Here is a 23,516-nt window from a genome sequence, read left to right on the forward strand (position 1 = left end):
AGTGGCACGGGGACGAGCCATTTGATTTGGCCTGCTCCAAGTGCTAGGCTTGGATGACAACGACGTACTTTTGAGTTACAAGAATGAGTGAGCAACACAAGAAGAGTGCAATTGATGACCATAAAAAGCTGAGACACAACACAGTCTTGATAATCACCACTAATGCATGATGTACGAAACATTTAGGAGGAGCACGTTTGGCTAGCAAACATGAATTGAGTGATTTGCAAGGCACTGTTATCTGCAAGAAGGAATGCATGAAATTGGCAAATGAATAAGACTGGTTCAAATACTATCGACAGAAATTTAATTTCTGTTGTCAACTAGTATTAATTAGATGTGTGGGAGCAGGGGGATATTTCCCTTGCACCATACATCTACATACACGTTGCGTCTGATGTGGCCTAGTTTTGCGTACAAAGAACTGTCTAGTTGTCAGTTTTTTCAGTGAACGAGTGTGGTGGGGAGGAGAGAGATTAGTGTTAGATGCAGAGCAGTGCGGGCAGTTGTGTGTCGGACGTTGTATGTCGGACGGTGAGTCGCCGACAGGAATTAGGCGTGCTGCCATCTGTCGGCAGGTGAGGTAATGAAGCAGCTTGAATGGTGACAGAAATGATGAAAATAGTTAACTAAAGAGTAATAGCGACGACATTTGGCAGACACGTGTTTCAGCGTTGACAGTTAGTTTGGGGTGTGTGCTTGCATGACACTGGAAGTCTGTTGACGGTAGAGAAGTAGACAAGACGGAAAGAATTTTCCGCGTTCTCGCGGAGAAGTAATAGAGAAGCAGCCATAAGTATTGAAGTGAGGGCGTTGATCGGCACTCTGGTTTCCCTTCAAAACGAATAAATCTTTCGCCTTTTACTAAAGATTTCCGTGGAGGGGAACATTAAATGAGTCTATAAGGTATTTTTCGTAGTGCTCGGGTATTGCTGAGCCATAATCACAAGTGAAAACGTAATGTAAGTTGCAAGAGGTAGATTGTGTTGTGTGAATGAAGGGCGTGGAGTAGCGGATGACGTTGGATCAGGCAGTATTTGTTTCTTTAAAATCTGAAATTGTAATAGGCCGTGTCGTAGTATAATGAAACAAGTACATTTGCCCTGCAATGGCGTGCAGTGTGTTAGACGATTGTGTAAAGAGAGAGAGCTACAGGACTACCTGGAATCTCTTGGTGAACCCTTTCCGTACCTCAGTTCTAGATGATTTGAGAGTGTTTACTTGCACTGCAGTTGCACAACAGCATATAAACTGATATTTGGAAGTGAATGATGAATGATAGGCTTTGTAAGAAATACTGGTATGTGATTAGCAGATTATGTTTTGAAACCCAAAATTATTTTTACCACAGAAGTTTGTGATTTGTAGGTATGATGTGAGTGAGCTTTGGGCTGAAGATGGTGGTTAGTTGGGCAGGATGAGTATTTAAATGGTTTTCAATAGAGTGGATATTAGTGGCACTGGCTTGTTGCCATAATGTGTTTGTTCATAACAGTGTACTCAGTTGTGTAGAAGATTTAGGTGAGAAAGAGACAGTTGTTGAATATGACATAAATAGCTAGAAATGAAGTAAGTAGCAATTTCCTGCTAGGTGTAGTTTGGGTATGGTGTGTCTGAGTGAGAGATAAATCTTGAAATTGAAGGGTTGTTCCTAGCTACAGTCTTGGAAACTATGAATCTGCTGTTGACTCCAATGTTTTCAAGATTACTTGTGTACAAAATTGGCCAGACTTTGCAGTTTCTTCTTCAGTAAATCAGTGGAAGGTGGTGCAGATAATGGTAAAAATGTTCAGTGCCTCCTGTGAGTTGTTGATGCTGCTTGTCTTTTAAGTAAAATTGATAGGGGCTCTTGATTGAGCCAGCCATACACAGAGCTGGTGCATACTTGGCTTGAGAAGACTTTGGTTAGTAAATGATGAAATACCAACACAGTGCTCACAACAAAGCTCCTTTCCCTGCATTCTAGTTTCCCTCGGGTATAGAGTGACATGATATTGGCAGAGGATGTGCAGATAATCACTTTGATCAGGCTGTTTGTTTTTATTTAATGCTCTTTTACCAGAATCCATGCATAGTGATAACTGTGCTCTCTGGTGGAACACGATGAGAACATTGTGTGAAGTGCACAGAAGTAGCTATTTGAGTATGTATGAAAATGTGAGGTAACCACTGTTACTCCTAAATTTCTGTGGAATTAAGTTTTCTGTATGTGTGTGTGTTTGAAAATCCCAGAGGTTCAAGTTGGTAGTTTATATGTTGCAAGCGAAAAAAGCTTTTTAGTAAACTGAGGCACTAGCATTAGTTTCGTGTTCACTGTGACAAGGAAGCTAGTATAAAAAGTAGTTTGTGGTTTTGTTTGCAAAGAAGTGCTCATGGGATGAAAGCACTGCTTGAGATTATTCTGAGATGATGGGGGGGTTGCTAAACATGTAGCATTTTAGTAAGGAGCTTGTCGGAGTAGTTGTATAGTTGTAAAATTATTTGTTATTTTATGAGAAATTTCTTTATTCATAGCACATGGGCCATCATAGTTGAAGCATACAGATTGGCATGGTATGCGTAGGTCTGTAAAATGTCCTGACAGTGATGTTCATAGAGACTTGTTGTATACTTTGCTTCTTCATCTGTTGAACAGTAGACATAAGAAATGTATTAGTGGAGCAAGTAGCTGCGAAATTACTGGTGTATGATTGATAGTATGGACGTGGCCCTGAATGGAAGTGTTTGTTCAGCTGTGGGTGTTTTCATAATTGCCATGTGAGGAAAAGCAATACTCGTGATAGGCGAAAAGAGATACAGAGAGAAACACATTGGTTGCGAGTATTGTATATCAGCAGCTCTAAGGGCGGGTATCAAGTAAGACGCAAAGTGAAACGAAAGAGGAAGTATGCATGAGAGAGGCCAAATATCGACAAGAGTTCGCACTGTTAGAGTGAGGTGAATGAGCTAGTGCGGTGCGAAAATTTTCGAAGAGAGAGGCGGTTTTAAAGAAAGCACAAGAGTCCTATGAATGCCCTCTTGTGTGTTTCTCTTTCAGTGGCTATTTGGCATGTCTGCTTGCGCCATAGAATGCTACTGTATGTGCCCCAGGCCGCCATCTAGCGGCCGGAGGTGCAAGCGGTGTTTACATACAGTCTCGCCTGAGGCAATGGTCTCTGATTTCGGAACGCAAGAAGCACTGGTAGCGCAGAAAATAGCTGAGTGAGATCATGGCGGCCAAGTAAGAGTAGAAGTAGGTTCTTTGCAGAATGTCCTAGCTTGTAAATCGCGAAATGTGAAGAGTGTGTCGTATTCTCGTAGGGCGTGTTGACGGTCTCGTGGCATAAGTAGCGAGCGGTGATAGCTTGCAAGCAAGATCATACTTCACAGGATCATTTCTGTAGTATGTCTTCAACTCTCTCTAGTTCAAAGCTGGAGTAGACGTAACCACAATGATGAGTGGTAGCACTCTCCCTGAGCGTGAGGCTTGCGATCGAGATTCATCGCATCTTGGTTGTAATCGATGATCGTTCGCCACATTCTGAGGGATGTGGGAAGGGAATAGCGCTTTCCGAGTGGTGGTTTTATTATATAGATTAGAAGCGTAAGTCATACCTTTGGTATCGGGACCCGTGTCGTTGCAGAAATGTCGCTACAGGTTGTGGAAGGACTTTGATTGCGACATGTCATGAAAGCCTTGTGGAAGTTTCTCGAGTGGCACGGGGACGAGCCATTTGATTTGGCCTGCTCCAAGTGCTAGGCTTGGATGACAACGACGTACTTTTGAGTTACAAGAATGAGTGAGCAACACAAGAAGAGTGCAATTGATGACCATAAAAAGCTGAGACACAACACAGTCTTGATAATCACCACTAATGCATGATGTACGAAACATTTAGGAGGAGCACGTTTGGCTAGCAAACATGAATTGAGTGATTTGCAAGGCACTGTTATCTGCAAGAAGGAATGCATGAAATTGGCAAATGAATAAGACTGGTTCAAATACTATCGACAGAAATTTAATTTCTGTTGTCAACTAGTATTAATTAGATGTGTGGGAGCAGGGGGATATTTCCCTTGCACCATACATCTACATACACGTTGCGTCTGATGTGGCCTAGTTTTGCGTACAAAGAACTGTCTAGTTGTCAGTTTTTTCAGTGAACGAGTGTGGTGGGGAGGAGAGAGATTAGTGTTAGATGCAGAGCAGTGCGGGCAGTTGTGTGTCGGACGTTGTATGTCGGACGGTGAGTCGCCGACAGGAATTAGGCGTGCTGCCATCTGTCGGCAGGTGAGGTAATGAAGCAGCTTGAATGGTGACAGAAATGATGAAAATAGTTAACTAAAGAGTAATAGCGACGACATTTGGCAGACACGTGTTTCAGCGTTGACAGTTAGTTTGGGGTGTGTGCTTGCATGACACTGGAAGTCTGTTGACGGTAGAGAAGTAGACAAGACGGAAAGAATTTTCCGCGTTCTCGCGGAGAAGTAATAGAGAAGCAGCCATAAGTATTGAAGTGAGGGCGTTGATCGGCACTCTGGTTTCCCTTCAAAACGAATAAATCTTTCGCCTTTTACTAAAGATTTCCGTGGAGGGGAACATTAAATGAGTCTATAAGGTATTTTTCGTAGTGCTCGGCTATTGCTGAGCCATAATCACAAGTGAAAACGTAATGTAAGTTGCAAGAGGTAGATTGTGTTGTGTGAATGAAGGGCGTGGAGTAGCGGATGACGTTGGATCAGGCAGTATTTGTTTCTTTAAAATCTGAAATTGTAATAGGCCGTGTCGTAGTATAATGAAACAAGTACATTTGCCCTGCAATGGCGTGCAGTGTGTTAGACGATTGTGTAAAGAGAGAGAGCTACAGGACTACCTGGAATCTCTTGGTGAACCCTTTCCGTACCTCAGTTCTAGATGATTTGAGAGTGTTTACTTGCACTGCAGTTGCACAACAGCATATAAACTGATATTTGGAAGTGAATGATGAATGATAGGCTTTGTAAGAAATACTGGTATGTGATTAGCAGATTATGTTTTGAAACCCAAAATTATTTTTACCACAGAAGTTTGTGATTTGTAGGTATGATGTGAGTGAGCTTTGGGCTGAAGATGGTGGTTAGTTGGGCAGGATGAGTATTTAAATGGTTTTCAATAGAGTGGATATTAGTGGCACTGGCTTGTTGCCATAATGTGTTTGTTCATAACAGTGTACTCAGTTGTGTAGAAGATTTAGGTGAGAAAGAGACAGTTGTTGAATATGACATAAATAGCTAGAAATGAAGTAAGTAGCAATTTCCTGCTAGGTGTAGTTTGGGTATGGTGTGTCTGAGTGAGAGATAAATCTTGAAATTGAAGGGTTGTTCCTAGCTACAGTCTTGGAAACTATGAATCTGCTGTTGACTCCAATGTTTTCAAGATTACTTGTGTACAAAATTGGCCAGACTTTGCAGTTTCTTCTTCAGTAAATCAGTGGAAGGTGGTGCAGATAATGGTAAAAATGTTCAGTGCCTCCTGTGAGTTGTTGATGCTGCTTGTCTTTTAAGTAAAATTGATAGGGGCTCTTGATTGAGCCAGCCATACACAGAGCTGGTGCATACTTGGCTTGAGAAGACTTTGGTTAGTAAATGATGAAATACCAACACAGTGCTCACAACAAAGCTCCTTTCCCTGCATTCTAGTTTCCCTCGGGTATAGAGTGACATGATATTGGCAGAGGATGTGCAGATAATCACTTTGATCAGGCTGTTTGTTTTTATTTAATGCTCTTTTACCAGAATCCATGCATAGTGATAACTGTGCTCTCTGGTGGAACACGATGAGAACATTGTGTGAAGTGCACAGAAGTAGCTATTTGAGTATGTATGAAAACGTGAGGTAACCACTGTTACTCCTAAATTTCTGTGGAATTAAGTTTTCTGTATGTGTGTGTGTTTGAAAATCCCAGAGGTTCAAGTTGGTAGTTTATATGTTGCAAGCGAAAAAAGCTTTTTAGTAAACTGAGGCACTAGCATTAGTTTCGTGTTCACTGTGACAAGGAAGCTAGTATAAAAAGTAGTTTGTGGTTTTGTTTGCAAAGAAGTGCTCATGGGATGAAAGCACTGCTTGAGATTATTCTGAGATGATGGGGGGGTTGCTAAACATGTAGCATTTTAGTAAGGAGCTTGTCGGAGTAGTTGTATAGTTGTAAAATTATTTGTTATTTTATGAGAAATTTCTTTATTCATAGCACATGGGCCATCATAGTTGAAGCATACAGATTGGCATGGTATGCGTAGGTCTGTAAAATGTCCTGACAGTGATGTTCATAGAGACTTGTTGTATACTTTGCTTCTTCATCTGTTGAACAGTAGACATAAGAAATGTATTAGTGGAGCAAGTAGCTGCGAAATTACTGGTGTATGATTGATAGTATGGACGTGGCCCTGAATGGAAGTGTTTGTTCAGCTGTGGGTGTTTTCATAATTGCCATGTGAGGAAAAGCAATACTCGTGATAGGCGAAAAGAGATACAGAGAGAAACACATTGGTTGCGAGTATTGTATATCAGCAGCTCTAAGGGCGGGTATCAAGTAAGACGCAAAGTGAAACGAAAGAGGAAGTATGCATGAGAGAGGCCAAATATCGACAAGAGTTCGCACTGTTAGAGTGAGGTGAATGAGCTAGTGCGGTGCGAAAATTTTCGAAGAGAGAGGCGGTTTTAAAGAAAGCACAAGAGTCCTATGAATGCCCTCTTGTGTGTTTCTCTTTCAGTGGCTATTTGGCATGTCTGCTTGCGCCATAGAATGCTACTGTATGTGCCCCAGGCCGCCATCTAGCGGCCGGAGGTGCAAGCGGTGTTTACATACAGTCTCGCCTGAGGCAATGGTCTCTGATTTCGGAACGCAAGAAGCACTGGTAGCGCAGAAAATAGCTGAGTGAGATCATGGCGGCCAAGTAAGAGTAGAAGTAGGTTCTTTGCAGAATGTCCTAGCTTGTAAATCGCGAAATGTGAAGAGTGTGTCGTATTCTCGTAGGGCGTGTTGACGGTCTCGTGGCATAAGTAGCGAGCGGTGATAGCTTGCAAGCAAGATCATACTTCACAGGATCATTTCTGTAGTATGTCTTCAACTCTCTCTAGTTCAAAGCTGGAGTAGACGTAACCACAATGATGAGTGGTAGCACTCTCCCTGAGCGTGAGGCTTGCGATCGAGATTCATCGCATCTTGGTTGTAATCGATGATCGTTCGCCACATTCTGAGGGATGTGGGAAGGGAATAGCGCTTTCCGAGTGGTGGTTTTATTATATAGATTAGAAGCGTAAGTCATACCTTTGGTATCGGGACCCGTGTCGTTGCAGAAATGTCGCTACAGGTTGTGGAAGGGCTTTGATTGCGACATGTCATGAAAGCCTTGTGGAAGTTTCTCGAGTGGCACGGGGACGAGCCATTTGATTTGGCCTGCTCCAAGTGCTAGGCTTGGATGACAACGACGTACTTTTGAGTTACAAGAATGAGTGAGCAACACAAGAAGAGTGCAATTGATGACCATAAAAAGCTGAGACACAACACAGTCTTGATAATCACCACTAATGCATGATGTACGAAACATTTAGGAGGAGCACGTTTGGCTAGCAAACATGAATTGAGTGATTTGCAAGGCACTGTTATCTGCAAGAAGGAATGCATGAAATTGGCAAATGAATAAGACTGGTTCAAATACTATCGACAGAAATTTAATTTCTGTTGTCAACTAGTATTAATTAGATGTGTGGGAGCAGGGGGATATTTCCCTTGCACCATACATCTACATACACGTTGCGTCTGATGTGGCCTAGTTTTGCGTACAAAGAACTGTCTAGTTGTCAGTTTTTTCAGTGAACGAGTGTGGTGGGGAGGAGAGAGATTAGTGTTAGATGCAGAGCAGTGCGGGCAGTTGTGTGTCGGACGTTGTATGTCGGACGGTGAGTCGCCGACAGGAATTAGGCGTGCTGCCATCTGTCGGCAGGTGAGGTAATGAAGCAGCTTGAATGGTGACAGAAATGATGAAAATAGTTAACTAAAGAGTAATAGCGACGACATTTGGCAGACACGTGTTTCAGCGTTGACAGTTAGTTTGGGGTGTGTGCTTGCATGACACTGGAAGTCTGTTGACGGTAGAGAAGTAGACAAGACGGAAAGAATTTTCCGCGTTCTCGCGGAGAAGTAATAGAGAAGCAGCCATAAGTATTGAAGTGAGGGCGTTGATCGGCACTCTGGTTTCCCTTCAAAACGAATAAATCTTTCGCCTTTTACTAAAGATTTCCGTGGAGGGGAACATTAAATGAGTCTATAAGGTATTTTTCGTAGTGCTCGGCTATTGCTGAGCCATAATCACAAGTGAAAACGTAATGTAAGTTGCAAGAGGTAGATTGTGTTGTGTGAATGAAGGGCGTGGAGTAGCGGATGACGTTGGATCAGGCAGTATTTGTTTTTTTAAAATCTGAAATTGTAATAGGCCGTGTCGTAGTATAATGAAACAAGTACATTTGCCCTGCAATGGCGTGCAGTGTGTTAGACGATTGTGTAAAGAGAGAGAGCTACAGGACTACCTGGAATCTCTTGGTGAACCCTTTCCGTACCTCAGTTCTAGATGATTTGAGAGTGTTTACTTGCACTGCAGTTGCACAACAGCATATAAACTGATATTTGGAAGTGAATGATGAATGATAGGCTTTGTAAGAAATACTGGTATGTGATTAGCAGATTATGTTTTGAAACCCAAAATTATTTTTACCACAGAAGTTTGTGATTTGTAGGTATGATGTGAGTGAGCTTTGGGCTGAAGATGGTGGTTAGTTGGGCAGGATGAGTATTTAAATGGTTTTCAATAGAGTGGATATTAGTGGCACTGGCTTGTTGCCATAATGTGTTTGTTCATAACAGTGTACTCAGTTGTGTAGAAGATTTAGGTGAGAAAGAGACAGTTGTTGAATATGACATAAATAGCTAGAAATGAAGTAAGTAGCAATTTCCTGCTAGGTGTAGTTTGGGTATGGTGTGTCTGAGTGAGAGATAAATCTTGAAATTGAAGGGTTGTTCCTAGCTACAGTCTTGGAAACTATGAATCTGCTGTTGACTCCAATGTTTTCAAGATTACTTGTGTACAAAATTGGCCAGACTTTGCAGTTTCTTCTTCAGTAAATCAGTGGAAGGTGGTGCAGATAATGGTAAAAATGTTCAGTGCCTCCTGTGAGTTGTTGATGCTGCTTGTCTTTTAAGTAAAATTGATAGGGGCTCTTGATTGAGCCAGCCATACACAGAGCTGGTGCATACTTGGCTTGAGAAGACTTTGGTTAGTAAATGATGAAATACCAACACAGTGCTCACAACAAAGCTCCTTTCCCTGCATTCTAGTTTCCCTCGGGTATAGAGTGACATGATATTGGCAGAGGATGTGCAGATAATCACTTTGATCAGGCTGTTTGTTTTTATTTAATGCTCTTTTACCAGAATCCATGCATAGTGATAACTGTGCTCTCTGGTGGAACACGATGAGAACATTGTGTGAAGTGCACAGAAGTAGCTATTTGAGTATGTATGAAAACGTGAGGTAACCACTGTTACTCCTAAATTTCTGTGGAATTAAGTTTTCTGTATGTGTGTGTGTTTGAAAATCCCAGAGGTTCAAGTTGGTAGTTTATATGTTGCAAGCGAAAAAAGCTTTTTAGTAAACTGAGGCACTAGCATTAGTTTCGTGTTCACTGTGACAAGGAAGCTAGTATAAAAAGTAGTTTGTGGTTTTGTTTGCAAAGAAGTGCTCATGGGATGAAAGCACTGCTTGAGATTATTCTGAGATGATGGGGGGGTTGCTAAACATGTAGCATTTTAGTAAGGAGCTTGTCGGAGTAGTTGTATAGTTGTAAAATTATTTGTTATTTTATGAGAAATTTCTTTATTCATAGCACATGGGCCATCATAGTTGAAGCATACAGATTGGCATGGTATGCGTAGGTCTGTAAAATGTCCTGACAGTGATGTTCATAGAGACTTGTTGTATACTTTGCTTCTTCATCTGTTGAACAGTAGACATAAGAAATGTATTAGTGGAGCAAGTAGCTGTGAAATTACTGGTGTATGATTGATAGTATGGACGTGGCCCTGAATGGAAGTGTTTGTTCAGCTGTGGGTGTTTTCATAATTGCCATGTGAGGAAAAGCAATACTCGTGATAGGCGAAAAGAGATACAGAGAGAAACACATTGGTTGCGAGTATTGTATATCAGCAGCTCTAAGGGCGGGTATCAAGTAAGACGCAAAGTGAAACGAAAGAGGAAGTATGCATGAGAGAGGCCAAATATCGACAAGAGTTCGCACTGTTAGAGTGAGGTGAATGAGCTAGTGCGGTGCGAAAATTTTCGAAGAGAGAGGCGGTTTTAAAGAAAGCACAAGAGTCCTATGAATGCCCTCTTGTGTGTTTCTCTTTCAGTGGCTATTTGGCATGTCTGCTTGCGCCATAGAATGCTACTGTATGTGCCCCAGGCCGCCATCTAGCGGCCGGAGGTGCAAGCGGTGTTTACATACAGTCTCGCCTGAGGCAATGGTCTCTGATTTCGGAACGCAAGAAGCACTGGTAGCGCAGAAAATAGCTGAGTGAGATCATGGCGGCCAAGTAAGAGTAGAAGTAGGTTCTTTGCAGAATGTCCTAGCTTGTAAATCGCGAAATGTGAAGAGTGTGTCGTATTCTCGTAGGGCGTGTTGACGGTCTCGTGGCATAAGTAGCGAGCGGTGATAGCTTGCAAGCAAGATCATACTTCACAGGATCATTTCTGTAGTATGTCTTCAACTCTCTCTAGTTCAAAGCTGGAGTAGACGTAACCACAATGATGAGTGGTAGCACTCTCCCTGAGCGTGAGGCTTGCGATCGAGATTCATCGCATCTTGGTTGTAATCGATGATCGTTCGCCACATTCTGAGGGATGTGGGAAGGGAATAGCGCTTTCCGAGTGGTGGTTTTATTATATAGATTAGAAGCGTAAGTCATACCTTTGGTATCGGGACCCGTGTCGTTGCAGAAATGTCGCTACAGGTTGTGGAAGGACTTTGATTGCGACATGTCATGAAAGCCTTGTGGAAGTTTCTCGAGTGGCACGGGGACGAGCCATTTGATTTGGCCTGCTCCAAGTGCTAGGCTTGGATGACAACGACGTACTTTTGAGTTACAAGAATGAGTGAGCAACACAAGAAGAGTGCAATTGATGACCATAAAAAGCTGAGACACAACACAGTCTTGATAATCACCACTAATGCATGATGTACGAAACATTTAGGAGGAGCACGTTTGGCTAGCAAACATGAATTGAGTGATTTGCAAGGCACTGTTATCTGCAAGAAGGAATGCATGAAATTGGCAAATGAATAAGACTGGTTCAAATACTATCGACAGAAATTTAATTTCTGTTGTCAACTAGTATTAATTAGATGTGTGGGAGCAGGGGGATATTTCCCTTGCACCATACATCTACATACACGTTGCGTCTGATGTGGCCTAGTTTTGCGTACAAAGAACTGTCTAGTTGTCAGTTTTTTCAGTGAACGAGTGTGGTGGGGAGGAGAGAGATTAGTGTTAGATGCAGAGCAGTGCGGGCAGTTGTGTGTCGGACGTTGTATGTCGGACGGTGAGTCGCCGACAGGAATTAGGCGTGCTGCCATCTGTCGGCAGGTGAGGTAATGAAGCAGCTTGAATGGTGACAGAAATGATGAAAATAGTTAACTAAAGAGTAATAACGACGACATTTGGCAGACACGTGTTTCAGCGTTGACAGTTAGTTTGGGGTGTGTGCTTGCATGACACTGGAAGTCTGTTGACGGTAGAGAAGTAGACAAGACGGAAAGAATTTTCCGCGTTCTCGCGGAGAAGTAATAGAGAAGCAGCCATAAGTATTGAAGTGAGGGCGTTGATCGGCACTCTGGTTTCCCTTCAAAACGAATAAATCTTTCGCCTTTTACTAAAGATTTCCGTGGAGGGGAACATTAAATGAGTCTATAAGGTATTTTTCGTAGTGCTCGGCTATTGCTGAGCCATAATCACAAGTGAAAACGTAATGTAAGTTGCAAGAGGTAGATTGTGTTGTGTGAATGAAGGGCGTGGAGTAGCGGATGACGTTGGATCAGGCAGTATTTGTTTCTTTAAAATCTGAAATTGTAATAGGCCGTGTCGTAGTATAATGAAACAAGTACATTTGCCCTGCAATGGCGTGCAGTGTGTTAGACGATTGTGTAAAGAGAGAGAGCTACAGGACTACCTGGAATCTCTTGGTGAACCCTTTCCGTACCTCAGTTCTAGATGATTTGAGAGTGTTTACTTGCACTGCAGTTGCACAACAGCATATAAACTGATATTTGGAAGTGAATGATGAATGATAGGCTTTGTAAGAAATACTGGTATGTGATTAGCAGATTATGTTTTGAAACCCAAAATTATTTTTACCACAGAAGTTTGTGATTTGTAGGTATGATGTGAGTGAGCTTTGGGCTGAAGATGGTGGTTAGTTGGGCAGGATGAGTATTTAAATGGTTTTCAATAGAGTGGATATTAGTGGCACTGGCTTGTTGCCATAATGTGTTTGTTCATAACAGTGTACTCAGTTGTGTAGAAGATTTAGGTGAGAAAGAGACAGTTGTTGAATATGACATAAATAGCTAGAAATGAAGTAAGTAGCAATTTCCTGCTAGGTGTAGTTTGGGTATGGTGTGTCTGAGTGAGAGATAAATCTTGAAATTGAAGGGTTGTTCCTAGCTACAGTCTTGGAAACTATGAATCTGCTGTTGACTCCAATGTTTTCAAGATTACTTGTGTACAAAATTGGCCAGACTTTGCAGTTTCTTCTTCAGTAAATCAGTGGAAGGTGGTGCAGATAATGGTAAAAATGTTCAGTGCCTCCTGTGAGTTGTTGATGCTGCTTGTCTTTTAAGTAAAATTGATAGGGGCTCTTGATTGAGCCAGCCATACACAGAGCTGGTGCATACTTGGCTTGAGAAGACTTTGGTCAGTAAATGATGAAATACCAACACAGTGCTCACAACAAAGCTCCTTTCCCTGCATTCTAGTTTCCCTCGGGTATAGAGTGACATGATATTGGCAGAGGATGTGCAGATAATCACTTTGATCAGGCTGTTTGTTTTTATTTAATGCTCTTTTACCAGAATCCATGCATAGTGATAACTGTGCTCTCTGGTGGAACACGATGAGAACATTGTGTGAAGTGCACAGAAGTAGCTATTTGAGTATGTATGAAAATGTGAGGTAACCACTGTTACTCCTAAATTTCTGTGGAATTAAGTTTTCTGTATGTGTGTGTGTTTGAAAATCCCAGAGGTTCAAGTTGGTAGTTTATATGTTGCAAGCGAAAAAAGCTTTTTAGTAAACTGAGGCACTAGCATTAGTTTCGTGTTCACTGTGACAAGGAAGCTAGTATAAAAAGTAGTTTGTGGTTTTGTTTGCAAAGAAGTGCTCATGGGATGAAAGCACTGCTTGAGATTATTCTGAGATGATGGGGGGGTTGCTAAACATGTAGCATTTTAGTAAGGAGCTTGTCGGAGTAGTTGTATAGTTGTAAAATTATTTGTTATTTTATGAGAAATTTCTTTATTCATAGCACATGGGCCATCATAGTTGAAGCATACAGATTGGCATGGTATGCGTAGGCCTGTAAAATGTCCTGACAGTGATGTTCATAGAGACTTGTTGTATACTTTGCTTCTTCATCTGTTGAACAGTAGACATAAGAAATGTATTAGTGGAGCAAGTAGCTGTGAAATTACTGGTGTATGATTGATAGTATGGACGTGGCCCTGAATGGAAGTGTTTGTTCAGCTGTGGGTGTTTTCATAATTGCCATGTGAGGAAAAGCAATACTCGTGATAGGCGAAAAGAGATACAGAGAGAAACACATTGGTTGCGAGTATTGTATATCAGCAGCTCTAAGGGCGGGTATCAAGTAAGACGCAAAGTGAAACGAAAGAGGAAGTATGCATGAGAGAGGCCAAATATCGACAAGAGTTCGCACTGTTAGAGTGAGGTGAATGAGCTAGTGCGGTGCGAAAATTTTCGAAGAGAGAGGCGGTTTTAAAGAAAGCACAAGAGTCCTATGAATGCCCTCTTGTGTGTTTCTCTTTCAGTGGCTATTTGGCATGTCTGCTTGCGCCATAGAATGCTACTGTATGTGCCCCAGGCCGCCATCTAGCGGCCGGAGGTGCAAGCGGTGTTTACATACAGTCTCGCCTGAGGCAATGGTCTCTGATTTCGGAACGCAAGAAGCACTGGTAGCGCAGAAAATAGCTGAGTGAGATCATGGCGGCCAAGTAAGAGTAGAAGTAGGTTCTTTGCAGAATGTCCTAGCTTGTAAATCGCGAAATGTGAAGAGTGTGTCGTATTCTCGTAGGGCGTGTTGACGGTCTCGTGGCATAAGTAGCGAGCGGTGATAGCTTACAAGCAAGATCATACTTCACAGGATCATTTCTGTAGTATGTCTTCAACTCTCTCTAGTTCAAAGCTGGAGTAGACGTAACCACAATGATGAGTGGTAGCACTCTCCCTGAGCGTGAGGCTTGCGATCGAGATTCATCGCATCTTGGTTGTAATCGATGATCGTTCGCCACATTCTGAGGGATGTGGGAAGGGAATAGCGCTTTCCGAGTGGTGGTTTTATTATATAGATTAGAAGCGTAAGTCATACCTTTGGTATCGGGACCCGTGTCGTTGCAGAAATGTCGCTACAGGTTGTGGAAGGACTTTGATTGCGACATGTCATGAAAGCCTTGTGGAAGTTTCTCGAGTGGCACGGGGACGAGCCATTTGATTTGGCCTGCTCCAAGTGCTAGGCTTGGATGACAACGACGTACTTTTGAGTTACAAAAATGAGTGAGCAACACAAGAAGAGTGCAATTGATGACCATAAAAAGCTGAGACACAACACAGTCTTGATAATCACCACTAATGCATGATGTACGAAACATTTAGGAGGAGCACGTTTGGCTAGCAAACATGAATTGAGTGATTTGCAAGGCACTGTTATCTGCAAGAAGGAATGCATGAAATTGGCAAATGAATAAGACTGGTTCAAATACTATCGACAGAAATTTAATTTCTGTTGTCAACTAGTATTAATTAGATGTGTGGGAGCAGGGGGATATTTCCCTTGCACCATACATCTACATACACGTTGCGTCTGATGTGGCCTAGTTTTGCGTACAAAGAACTGTCTAGTTGTCAGTTTTTTCAGTGAACGAGTGTGGTGGGGAGGAGAGAGATTAGTGTTAGATGCAGAGCAGTGCGGGCAGTTGTGTGTCGGACGTTGTATGTCGGACGGTGAGTCGCCGACAGGAATTAGGCGTGCTGCCATCTGTCGGCAGGTGAGGTAATGAAGCAGCTTGAATGGTGACAGAAATGATGAAAATAGTTAACTAAAGAGTAATAGCGACGACATTTGGCAGACACGTGTTTCAGCGTTGACAGTTAGTTTGGGGTGTGTGCTTGCATGACACTGGAAGTCTGTTGACGGTAGAGAAGTAGACAAGACGGAAAGAATTTTCCGCGTTCTCGCGGAGAAGTAATAGAGAAGCAGCCATAAGTATTGAAGTGAGGGCGTTGATCGGCACTCTGGTTTCCCTTCAAAACGAATAAATCTTTCGCCTTTTACTAAAGATTTCCGTGGAGGGGAACATTAAATGAGTCTATAAGGTATTTTTCGTAGTGCTCGGCTATTGCTGAGCCATAATCACAAGTGAAAACGTAATGTAAGTTGCAAGAGGTAGATTGTGTTGTGTGAATGAAGGGCGTGGAGTAGCGGATGACGTTGGATCAGGCAGTATTTGTTTTTTTAAAATCTGAAATTGTAATAGGCCGTGTCGTAGTATAATGAAACAAGTACATTTGCCCTGCAGTGGCGTGCAGTGTGTTAGACGATTGTGTAAAGAGAGAGAGCTACAGGACTACCTGGAATCTCTTGGTGAACCCTTTCCGTACCTCAGTTCTAGATGATTTGAGAGTGTTTACTTGCACTGCAGTTGCACAACAGCATATAAACTGATATTTGGAAGTGAATGATGAATGATAGGCTTTGTAAGAAATACTGGTATGTGATTAGCAGATTATGTTTTGAAACCCAAAATTATTTTTACCACAGAAGTTTGTGATTTGTAGGTATGATGTGAGTGAGCTTTGGGCTGAAGATGGTGGTTAGTTGGGCAGGATGAGTATTTAAATGGTTTTCAATAGAGTGGATATTAGTGGCACTGGCTTGTTGCCATAATGTGTTTGTTCATAACAGTGTACTCAGTTGTGTAGAAGATTTAGGTGAGAAAGAGACAGTTGTTGAATATGACATAAATAGCTAGAAATGAAGTAAGTAGCAATTTCCTGCTAGGTGTAGTTTGGGTATGGTGTGTCTGAGTGAGAGATAAATCTTGAAATTGAAGGGTTGTTCCTAGCTACAGTCTTGGAAACTATGAATCTGCTGTTGACTCCAATGTTTTCAAGATTACTTGTGTACAAAATTGGCCAGACTTTGCAGTTTCTTCTTCAGTAAATCAGTGGAAGGTGGTGCAGATAATGGTAAAAATGTTCAGTGCCTCCTGTGAGTTGTTGATGCTGCTTGTCTTTTAAGTAAAATTGATAGGGGCTCTTGATTGAGCCAGCCATACACAGAGCTGGTGCATACTTGGCTTGAGAAGACTTTGGTCAGTAAATGATGAAATACCAACACAGTGCTCACAACAAAGCTCCTTTCCCTGCATTCTAGTTTCCCTCGGGTATAGAGTGACATGATATTGGCAGAGGATGTGCAGATAATCACTTTGATCAGGCTGTTTGTTTTTATTTAATGCTCTTTTACCAGAATCCATGCATAGTGATAACTGTGCTCTCTGGTGGAACACGATGAGAACATTGTGTGAAGTGCACAGAAGTAGCTATTTGAGTATGTATGAAAATGTGAGGTAACCACTGTTACTCCTAAATTTCTGTGGAATTAAGTTTTCTGTATGTGTGTGTGTTTGAAAATCCCAGAGGTTCAAGTTGGTAGTTTATATGTTGCAAGCGAAAAAAGCTTTTTAGTAAACTGAGGCACTAGCATTAGTTTCGTGTTCACTGTGACAAGGACGCTAGTATAAAAAGTAGTTTGTGGTTTTGTTTGCAAAGAAGTGCTCATGGGATGAAAGCACTGCTTGAGATTATTCTGAGATGATGGGGGGGTTGCTAAACATGTAGCATTTTAGTAAGGAGCTTGTCGGAGTAGTTGTATAGTTGTAAAATTATTTGTTATTTTATGAGAAATTTCTTTATTCATAGCACATGGGCCATCATAGTTGAAGCATACAGATTGGCATGGTATGCGTAGGCCTGTAAAATGTCCTGACAGTGATGTTCATAGAGACTTGTTGTATACTTTGCTTCTTCATCTGTTGAACAGTAGACATAAGAAATGTATTAGTGGAGCAAGTAGCTGTGAAATTACTGGTGTATGATTGATAGTATGGACGTGGCCCTGAATGGAAGTGTTTGTTCAGCTGTGGGTGTTTTCATAATTGCCATGTGAGGAAAAGCAATACTCGTGATAGGCGAAAAGAGATACAGAGAGAAACACATTGGTTGCGAGTATTGTATATCAGCAGCTCTAAGGGCGGGTATCAAGTAAGACGCAAAGTGAAACGAAAGAGGAAGTATGCATGAGAGAGGCCAAATATCGACAAGAGTTCGCACTGTTAGAGTGAGGTGAATGAGCTAGTGCGGTGCGAAAATTTTCGAAGAGAGAGGCGGTTTTAAAGAAAGCACAAGAGTCCTATGAATGCCCTCTTGTGTGTTTCTCTTTCAGTGGCTATTTGGCATGTCTGCTTGCGCCATAGAATGCTACTGTATGTGCCCCAGGCCGCCATCTAGCGGCCGGAGGTGCAAGCGGTGTTTACATACAGTCTCGCCTGAGGCAATGGTCTCTGATTTCGGAACGCAAGAAGCACTGGTAGCGCAGAAAATAGCTGAGTGAGATCATGGCGGCCAAGTAAGAGTAGAAGTAGGTTCTTTGCAGAATGTCCTAGCTTGTAAATCGCGAAATGTGAAGAGTGTGTCGTATTCTCGTAGGGCGTGTTGACGGTCTCGTGGCATAAGTAGCGAGCGGTGATAGCTTGCAAGCAAGATCATACTTCACAGGATCATTTCTGTAGTATGTCTTCAACTCTCTCTAGTTCAAAGCTGGAGTAGACGTAACCACAATGATGAGTGGTAGCACTCTCCCTGAGCGTGAGGCTTGCGATCGAGATTCATCGCATCTTGGTTGTAATCGATGATCGTTCGCCACATTCTGAGGGATGTGGGAAGGGAATAGCGCTTTCCGAGTGGTGGTTTTATTATATAGATTAGAAGCGTAAGTCATACCTTTGGTATCGGGACCCGTGTCGTTGCAGAAATGTCGCTACAGGTTGTGGAAGGACTTTGATTGCGACATGTCATGAAAGCCTTGTGGAAGTTTCTCGAGTGGCACGGGGACGAGCCATTTGATTTGGCCTGCTCCAAGTGCTAGGCTTGGATGACAACGACGTACTTTTGAGTTACAAGAATGAGTGAGCAACACAAGAAGAGTGCAATTGATGACCATAAAAAGCTGAGACACAACACAGTCTTGATAATCACCACTAATGCATGATGTACGAAACATTTAGGAGGAGCACGTTTGGCTAGCAAACATGAATTGAGTGATTTGCAAGGCACTGTTATCTGCAAGAAGGAATGCATGAAATTGGCAAATGAATAAGACTGGTTCAAATACTATCGACAGAAATTTAATTTCTGTTGTCAACTAGTATTAATTAGATGTGTGGGAGCAGGGGGATATTTCCCTTGCACCATACATCTACATACACGTTGCGTCTGATGTGGCCTAGTTTTGCGTACAAAGAACTGTCTAGTTGTCAGTTTTTTCAGTGAACGAGTGTGGTGGGGAGGAGAGAGATTAGTGTTAGATGCAGAGCAGTGCGGGCAGTTGTGTGTCGGACGTTGTATGTCGGACGGTGAGTCGCCGACAGGAATTAGGCGTGCTGCCATCTGTCGGCAGGTGAGGTAATGAAGCAGCTTGAATGGTGACAGAAATGATGAAAATAGTTAACTAAAGAGTAATAACGACGACATTTGGCAGACACGTGTTTCAGCGTTGACAGTTAGTTTGGGGTGTGTGCTTGCATGACACTGGAAGTCTGTTGACGGTAGAGAAGTAGACAAGACGGAAAGAATTTTCCGCGTTCTCGCGGAGAAGTAATAGAGAAGCAGCCATAAGTATTGAAGTGAGGGCGTTGATCGGCACTCTGGTTTCCCTTCAAAACGAATAAATCTTTCGCCTTTTACTAAAGATTTCCGTGGAGGGGAACATTAAATGAGTCTATAAGGTATTTTTCGTAGTGCTCGGGTATTGCTGAGCCATAATCACAAGTGAAAACGTAATGTAAGTTGCAAGAGGTAGATTGTGTTGTGTGAATGAAGGGCGTGGAGTAGCGGATGACGTTGGATCAGGCAGTATTTGTTTCTTTAAAATCTGAAATTGTAATAGGCCGTGTCGTAGTATAATGAAACAAGTACATTTGCCCTGCAATGGCGTGCAGTGTGTTAGACGATTGTGTAAAGAGAGAGAGCTACAGGACTACCTGGAATCTCTTGGTGAACCCTTTCCGTACCTCAGTTCTAGATGATTTGAGAGTGTTTACTTGCACTGCAGTTGCACAACAGCATATAAACTGATATTTGGAAGTGAATGATGAATGATAGGCTTTGTAAGAAATACTGGTATGTGATTAGCAGATTATGTTTTGAAACCCAAAATTATTTTTACCACAGAAGTTTGTGATTTGTAGGTATGATGTGAGTGAGCTTTGGGCTGAAGATGGTGGTTAGTTGGGCAGGATGAGTATTTAAATGGTTTTCAATAGAGTGGATATTAGTGGCACTGGCTTGTTGCCATAATGTGTTTGTTCATAACAGTGTACTCAGTTGTGTAGAAGATTTAGGTGAGAAAGAGACAGTTGTTGAATATGACATAAATAGCTAGAAATGAAGTAAGTAGCAATTTCCTGCTAGGTGTAGTTTGGGTATGGTGTGTCTGAGTGAGAGATAAATCTTGAAATTGAAGGGTTGTTCCTAGCTACAGTCTTGGAAACTATGAATCTGCTGTTGACTCCAATGTTTTCAAGATTACTTGTGTACAAAATTGGCCAGACTTTGCAGTTTCTTCTTCAGTAAATCAGTGGAAGGTGGTGCAGATAATGGTAAAAATGTTCAGTGCCTCCTGTGAGTTGTTGATGCTGCTTGTCTTTTAAGTAAAATTGATAGGGGCTCTTGATTGAGCCAGCCATACACAGAGCTGGTGCATACTTGGCTTGAGAAGACTTTGGTCAGTAAATGATGAAATACCAACACAGTGCTCACAACAAAGCTCCTTTCCCTGCATTCTAGTTTCCCTCGGGTATAGAGTGACATGATATTGGCAGAGGATGTGCAGATAATCACTTTGATCAGGCTGTTTGTTTTTATTTAATGCTCTTTTACCAGAATCCATGCATAGTGATAACTGTGCTCTCTGGTGGAACACGATGAGAACATTGTGTGAAGTGCACAGAAGTAGCTATTTGAGTATGTATGAAAATGTGAGGTAACCACTGTTACTCCTAAATTTCTGTGGAATTAAGTTTTCTGTATGTGTGTGTGTTTGAAAATCCCAGAGGTTCAAGTTGGTAGTTTATATGTTGCAAGCGAAAAAAGCTTTTTAGTAAACTGAGGCACTAGCATTAGTTTCGTGTTCACTGTGACAAGGAAGCTAGTATAAAAAGTAGTTTGTGGTTTTGTTTGCAAAGAAGTGCTCATGGGATGAAAGCACTGCTTGAGATTATTCTGAGATGATGGGGGGGTTGCTAAACATGTAGCATTTTAGTAAGGAGCTTGTCGGAGTAGTTGTATAGTTGTAAAATTATTTGTTATTTTATGAGAAATTTCTTTATTCATAGCACATGGGCCATCATAGTTGAAGCATACAGATTGGCATGGTATGCGTAGGCCTGTAAAATGTCCTGACAGTGATGTTCATAGAGACTTGTTGTATACTTTGCTTCTTCATCTGTTGAACAGTAGACATAAGAAATGTATTAGTGGAGCAAGTAGCTGTGAAATTACTGGTGTATGATTGATAGTATGGACGTGGCCCTGAATGGAAGTGTTTGTTCAGCTGTGGGTGTTTTCATAATTGCCATGTGAGGAAAAGCAATACTCGTGATAGGCGAAAAGAGATACAGAGAGAAACACATTGGTTGCGAGTATTGTATATCAGCAGCTCTAAGGGCGGGTATCAAGTAAGACGCAAAGTGAAACGAAAGAGGAAGTATGCATGAGAGAGGCCAAATATCGACAAGAGTTCGCACTGTTAGAGTGAGGTGAATGAGCTAGTGCGGTGCGAAAATTTTCGAAGAGAGAGGCGGTTTTAAAGAAAGCACAAGAGTCCTATGAATGCCCTCTTGTGTGTTTCTCTTTCAGTGGCTATTTGGCATGTCTGCTTGCGCCATAGAATGCTACTGTATGTGCCCCAGGCCGCCATCTAGCGGCCGGAGGTGCAAGCGGTGTTTACATACAGTCTCGCCTGAGGCAATGGTCTCTGATTTCGGAACGCAAGAAGCACTGGTAGCGCAGAAAATAGCTGAGTGAGATCATGGCGGCCAAGTAAGAGTAGAAGTAGGTTCTTTGCAGAATGTCCTAGCTTGTAAATCGCGAAATGTGAAGAGTGTGTCGTATTCTCGTAGGGCGTGTTGACGGTCTCGTGGCATAAGTAGCGAGCGGTGATAGCTTACAAGCAAGATCATACTTCACAGGATCATTTCTGTAGTATGTCTTCAACTCTCTCTAGTTCAAAGCTGGAGTAGACGTAACCACAATGATGAGTGGTAGCACTCTCCCTGAGCGTGAGGCTTGCGATCGAGATTCATCGCATCTTGGTTGTAATCGATGATCGTTCGCCACATTCTGAGGGATGTGGGAAGGGAATAGCGCTTTCCGAGTGGTGGTTTTATTATATAGATTAGAAGCGTAAGTCATACCTTTGGTATCGGGACCCGTGTCGTTGCAGAAATGTCGCTACAGGTTGTGGAAGGACTTTGATTGCGACATGTCATGAAAGCCTTGTGGAAGTTTCTCGAGTGGCACGGGGACGAGCCATTTGATTTGGCCTGCTCCAAGTGCTAGGCTTGGATGACAACGACGTACTTTTGAGTTACAAGAATGAGTGAGCAACACAAGAAGAGTGCAATTGATGACCATAAAAAGCTGAGACACAACACAGTCTTGATAATCACCACTAATGCATGATGTACGAAACATTTAGGAGGAGCACGTTTGGCTAGCAAACATGAATTGAGTGATTTGCAAGGCACTGTTATCTGCAAGAAGGAATGCATGAAATTGGCAAATGAATAAGACTGGTTCAAATACTATCGACAGAAATTTAATTTCTGTTGTCAACTAGTATTAATTAGATGTGTGGGAGCAGGGGGATATTTCCCTTGCACCATACATCTACATACACGTTGCGTCTGATGTGGCCTAGTTTTGCGTACAAAGAACTGTCTAGTTGTCAGTTTTTTCAGTGAACGAGTGTGGTGGGGAGGAGAGAGATTAGTGTTAGATGCAGAGCAGTGCGGGCAGTTGTGTGTCGGACGTTGTATGTCGGACGGTGAGTCGCCGACAGGAATTAGGCGTGCTGCCATCTGTCGGCAGGTGAGGTAATGAAGCAGCTTGAATGGTGACAGAAATGATGAAAATAGTTAACTAAAGAGTAATAGCGACGACATTTGGCAGACACGTGTTTCAGCGTTGACAGTTAGTTTGGGGTGTGTGCTTGCATGACACTGGAAGTCTGTTGACGGTAGAGAAGTAGACAAGACGGAAAGAATTTTCCGCGTTCTCGCGGAGAAGTAATAGAGAAGCAGCCATAAGTATTGAAGTGAGGGCGTTGATCGGCACTCTGGTTTCCCTTCAAAACGAATAAATCTTTCGCCTTTTACTAAAGATTTCCGTGGAGGGGAACATTAAATGAGTCTATAAGGTATTTTTCGTAGTGCTCGGCTATTGCTGAGCCATAATCACAAGTGAAAACGTAATGTAAGTTGCAAGAGGTAGATTGTGTTGTGTGAATGAAGGGCGTGGAGTAGCGGATGACGTTGGATCAGGCAGTATTTGTTTTTTTAAAATCTGAAATTGTAATAGGCCGTGTCGTAGTATAATGAAACAAGTACATTTGCCCTGCAATGGCGTGCAGTGTGTTAGACGATTGTGTAAAGAGAGAGAGCTACAGGACTACCTGGAATCTCTTGGTGAACCCTTTCCGTACCTCAGTTCTAGATGATTTGAGAGTGTTTACTTGCACTGCAGTTGCACAACAGCATATAAACTGATATTTGGAAGTGAATGATGAATGATAGGCTTTGTAAGAAATACTGGTATGTGATTAGCAGATTATGTTTTGAAACCCAAAATTATTTTTACCACAGAAGTTTGTGATTT

General features: G+C 42.2%; 13 non-coding genes across 13 annotated transcripts; all 13 read left to right on the forward strand.

Moving 5' to 3' along the window:
• Positions 1-820: 820 nt before the first annotated feature.
• LOC126452831 (U5 spliceosomal RNA) lies at positions 821-939 on the forward strand. Its single transcript, XR_007584788.1, has one exon. It is a non-coding gene; the product is annotated as a U5 spliceosomal RNA (small nuclear RNA).
• Positions 940-3,352: 2,413 nt separating this feature from the next.
• Positions 3,353-3,559, forward strand: LOC126452846 (small nucleolar RNA U3). The gene has a single exon (XR_007584802.1). It is a non-coding gene; the product is annotated as a small nucleolar RNA U3 (small nucleolar RNA).
• Positions 3,560-4,512: 953 nt separating this feature from the next.
• LOC126452811 (U5 spliceosomal RNA) lies at positions 4,513-4,631 on the forward strand. Its single transcript, XR_007584770.1, has one exon. It is a non-coding gene; the product is annotated as a U5 spliceosomal RNA (small nuclear RNA).
• A 2,413-nt stretch (positions 4,632-7,044) lies between these two features.
• LOC126452847 (small nucleolar RNA U3) lies at positions 7,045-7,251 on the forward strand. Its single transcript, XR_007584803.1, has one exon. It is a non-coding gene; the product is annotated as a small nucleolar RNA U3 (small nucleolar RNA).
• Positions 7,252-8,204: 953 nt separating this feature from the next.
• On the forward strand, positions 8,205-8,323 carry LOC126452812 (U5 spliceosomal RNA). The gene has a single exon (XR_007584771.1). It is a non-coding gene; the product is annotated as a U5 spliceosomal RNA (small nuclear RNA).
• Positions 8,324-10,736: 2,413 nt separating this feature from the next.
• On the forward strand, positions 10,737-10,943 carry LOC126452848 (small nucleolar RNA U3). The gene has a single exon (XR_007584804.1). It is a non-coding gene; the product is annotated as a small nucleolar RNA U3 (small nucleolar RNA).
• A 953-nt stretch (positions 10,944-11,896) lies between these two features.
• Positions 11,897-12,015, forward strand: LOC126452813 (U5 spliceosomal RNA). The gene has a single exon (XR_007584772.1). It is a non-coding gene; the product is annotated as a U5 spliceosomal RNA (small nuclear RNA).
• A 2,413-nt stretch (positions 12,016-14,428) lies between these two features.
• On the forward strand, positions 14,429-14,635 carry LOC126452849 (small nucleolar RNA U3). Its single transcript, XR_007584805.1, has one exon. It is a non-coding gene; the product is annotated as a small nucleolar RNA U3 (small nucleolar RNA).
• A 953-nt stretch (positions 14,636-15,588) lies between these two features.
• On the forward strand, positions 15,589-15,707 carry LOC126452814 (U5 spliceosomal RNA). Its single transcript, XR_007584773.1, has one exon. It is a non-coding gene; the product is annotated as a U5 spliceosomal RNA (small nuclear RNA).
• Positions 15,708-18,120: 2,413 nt separating this feature from the next.
• On the forward strand, positions 18,121-18,327 carry LOC126452850 (small nucleolar RNA U3). Its single transcript, XR_007584806.1, has one exon. It is a non-coding gene; the product is annotated as a small nucleolar RNA U3 (small nucleolar RNA).
• A 953-nt stretch (positions 18,328-19,280) lies between these two features.
• On the forward strand, positions 19,281-19,399 carry LOC126452832 (U5 spliceosomal RNA). The gene has a single exon (XR_007584789.1). It is a non-coding gene; the product is annotated as a U5 spliceosomal RNA (small nuclear RNA).
• Positions 19,400-21,812: 2,413 nt separating this feature from the next.
• Positions 21,813-22,019, forward strand: LOC126452853 (small nucleolar RNA U3). Its single transcript, XR_007584808.1, has one exon. It is a non-coding gene; the product is annotated as a small nucleolar RNA U3 (small nucleolar RNA).
• Positions 22,020-22,972: 953 nt separating this feature from the next.
• On the forward strand, positions 22,973-23,091 carry LOC126452815 (U5 spliceosomal RNA). Its single transcript, XR_007584774.1, has one exon. It is a non-coding gene; the product is annotated as a U5 spliceosomal RNA (small nuclear RNA).
• Positions 23,092-23,516: the final 425 nt, after the last annotated feature.

This window comes from Schistocerca serialis, unplaced genomic scaffold, assembly GCF_023864345.2.
Source record: "Schistocerca serialis cubense isolate TAMUIC-IGC-003099 unplaced genomic scaffold, iqSchSeri2.2 HiC_scaffold_939, whole genome shotgun sequence".
Lineage (NCBI taxonomy): Eukaryota > Metazoa > Arthropoda > Insecta > Orthoptera > Acrididae > Schistocerca > Schistocerca serialis.